Source organism: Triticum dicoccoides, chromosome 3A (genome assembly GCF_002162155.2).
Source record: "Triticum dicoccoides isolate Atlit2015 ecotype Zavitan chromosome 3A, WEW_v2.0, whole genome shotgun sequence".
In the NCBI taxonomy this organism is placed as follows: domain Eukaryota; kingdom Viridiplantae; phylum Streptophyta; class Magnoliopsida; order Poales; family Poaceae; genus Triticum; species Triticum dicoccoides.
Window position 1 is genome coordinate 5,137,176 of NC_041384.1, and position 3,662 is coordinate 5,140,837.

General features: G+C 36.2%; 1 long non-coding RNA gene across 1 annotated transcript; it reads left to right on the forward strand.

Moving 5' to 3' along the window:
• Window positions 1-2,433: 2,433 nt before the first annotated feature.
• Window positions 2,434-3,104, forward strand: LOC119270884. The gene is made up of 2 exons (XR_005134346.1): window positions 2,434-2,571; window positions 2,694-3,104. It is a non-coding gene; the product is annotated as an uncharacterized LOC119270884 (long non-coding RNA).
• Window positions 3,105-3,662: the final 558 nt, after the last annotated feature.

The window sequence follows — 3,662 nt, forward strand, 5'->3', positions numbered from 1 at the left end:
AGTTCGGCCCCTTCGATGAAGGTAAAAGCCAACGTCTATTTGTGATGGAATTTATGGGGTTTTGATGACCAGGGAGCGAGTATGCTTCGCCTAAGTCTCGAGTTGTTGTCTGTTGTCCTGAACCGCCGTCGGGTCGTCCGCTTATATACATGGGTTGACGCCCATCGGTTTAAGGAGTCCCGAGACCGGCTCATAAGCGTGTCCGGTTCGGTCTCCACTACTTCTATCTTACAATACAAGTTACATACCAAAAGCCGGTTTACAGCTGCAGTCCTTAAAACGGTCCTGGGCCTTACACAACATCCTCATCTGTCTTCATGGGCTTCAAGCATAACCAACTACTGATGAAGTTAACCTAGCCTCTCCTGGCCGGTTTACACCCAATAGTAATATCGCCAACACACCGCCTATGGGTGCGATTTAATATCTGATGCTCAGTTGTGTTAGTCTTGTTATTTATATTAGTTATTTCTGTATTTTATACATTCTTAAAAATGCCATTTCTATGCATATGTTATAACTTTTAAACCATTGGTCCGATTAAAATATGTTATATATGTAAGTTTCTTAGAATTTTGTCAAGTTTCTTAATAATTTATTTTCACATATGTCAACAATTTTTAACTTGGTGTCTGAATTAAAATTGCTCAAATACCCTTGTAAAATTGGTAAACTCGTAACTAATTAACTTCATTTTGGATCACAAAAATTTATATATGGTTTAGGAAAGTACAAATGTGTAGATTGCAACTAAACTCATAGCTAATTAACTTTATTTTCACATATACCATTGAGTTTCATGTTAGCAGCTCCTATAATACAGTTTAGGGAAGAACCTTAATTATCCTCATTAAATGCCATGAGGTATTTTTGAGGGATGCTATCTAAATGTTTCCCACCTCATTTAATATGACTAGATAGAGTAGTTTACTTCTGTTTGACCGCCTTGCCATGTTGCAGCATTTAATATTGTTGTGTAACTAAATGCCTTTCCGGTAAGTGCTTTCCAAAGGAGTACACTGAGTGTTACATCTCAAGGCGTCTGTTGGGCTGTGATCCAACGAAGAAATTTATGGTTACATCAAATCCCACAATTTATTAAAAGAATACATGTTTTATGAACATATTAAATCACACGGTTCACCCAGAATGTAACATGTGCAATACATAACTAGATTAAAGTGATTTCTTGAACTTTTGCATGTGCTATTGACAGTACAATGCACACGTTCCATCTGACATGTAACGTGTGTGATGACTAGTATCATTGCAAATGGTATATGGGAAGAAACAACAAGAGATAGTTATGCTATCACAAGCAATTTAATGAAACGAATTGTCAGTGATTGACTCCATATTCTCATATGATTCTTGGTTTAGAAATCAAGTGGGATGGTTTTATGATCGCAAACATTTCCCTGTGGTCAGTTATGGACTCCCCTATAGCCAACCCACTCAATCACATGGTATCGGAAACATTATGAGGTGCCATGTTGTTAAAACTACAATGTCAATGCCATCTGAAGAAGTTAAAACATGGGTTTTTTACCTCTTTTTGGAAAAATGAAAGATAAAGAATAACCTAACAGATTATTATGAGAGTACAATGATTCATGTTGTTGATGGGCACCTCACATATTGCCATGAGAGCACCAATTATCAATGTTAACTAAGATAGCGATCTTTCCTCGCTCAGGAAGCTTACCTTAATATGACTATAGATATGATGGCCTTGGGTTGCGAAGTGCCACCAAACAAAAAATATGATAAATATGACCAAGTTTTTTGAGGTGTATATATACCAAGGGTATCAGAAATCAACCCCGACAGGGTGTGCATAAGAACCTAGGCAGGGTGTCCATGCACCAATGTCCTTCCTGACATTGTTCCTTGGACTTTTGATTCCCTTCCTTTATTAAATTGAACCTCCTAATTTTCCAGACTTCCCCTGGAACTCCAAAAACCTATTTTCACTTAAAGCATAAGTATTGAAAACATGAACTAGCTCTACAAAATTGATTAATATGTTGGTCCAAATAAATTTGAATATAACATGAACTAGCTCTACAAAATAAACCTATTTTAATAGAATTATGGAATGAATAGAACAAAAAACATAGATAAATTAAGAAGATATCATTGGTTCCCTTTTGTAGCCAATGTGCTTTACCGTCAATCTTAGTTTGGATGCTATATAAATAGTAATGCACTTATCACCTGTCAATGTGCGGAATGATTCAGTTCAACAAGCTAAACTTAGATAGGTGATAGATATACTATTTATTTTAAGTTGTAAGACGTGTGCCAAGTTTAGTTCACTTAGTTGTATTCCTCTGGTTAATTTTGCTTCCTTGCTTTCCTCTTGGCCTTACGACCTAACTATTTATACTATCTATAGGGCACGAACATTATAAGAACCTCCAAATGATAGAAACCAAAACACACACCATCTTCACAACATTCTTTGCCTTCTCTCAGAAAAATCACCGACATTCTGCCATTATACCATGGAGGCCTGGAGGAAGACAACCATGTGTTGCTTGATTCTTTTCTGCCTTATGGCTACATGTAGTAAGTATAATTATCCATAGTATCAGCATTTCGCCGAAGTTTCATGCTGTGCAATGACATATCAACATTGCTGGACACATTCATTCATATTACTTCTCCTAACCTTGTCTATTTATCCATAGGTGAGGTTTCATCTACCGAAAACATGTGCTATCACAACCATTGGAATAAATGCCATCCTGATCAAAATGGAATGTGTCGAGATAGTTGTGTGAAAGACGGATGGGATGATGGACAATGCCGGAACAGGTTTAAAAGACTAAAGGGTGCCAAGTGCGAATGTTACCCTAAGACTTGTGATCATTAGGGAGGCAACATGCGACTTTCTTCTACCAAGTTACTACTATTTATAAATTTACATCGGTTTTAATGATTGACGTCAAACATGTTTTAACACCAATCATGGTGAATACTATATCACCTTCTATTTATTTCTTTATTCCAGACCATTGTATTCAAAATTATGATGTTACACAACTATACCTAATTACTGTTTGATGTATCCTTAAACTAAACAGATTTTTGAGTGCTTATTAGCAAAATTTGATATTTCACTCGCATGCATCATCCTAGTAAGAAATCATATGTTTATTTACTAGGTTTGGTAATCAATGTGAAAATTTATGATATACCCTAAAAAGTGGGGTAAAGAATCACACATAAGTTCCATCTTTTGTCAGATCAAAGTGGGATGAGACCTCAAATGTATTACTAAGAACACCTCATAGTTGTATCCTTGATCTTAATGTACTGAGCATGCCCATGTTGCTTCAGGCAGCCCCATAAATGATGCTAGACATCACCTCGGGTGTCTTTCAAATTTATACTAGACATGCATCATATTAAATCTCATTGATTCCCAAAAGATTCAATCTAATATACGTAAAATCATAGCATGAGCAAGATTCAATCCAACAAAAAGAAGCTCAAAATAAGAGGTGATACCTCATATATGTCTAGGATCTTTGAATATATTGAGATGACACCCTATATAGTGCATGAATAACTTTGAATACCATCCGTTGAATTACCTCCGTCCAATGACTGATAGGAGGCAAATCCAAGCATCCGCGTCCAATGGATTAACTAAT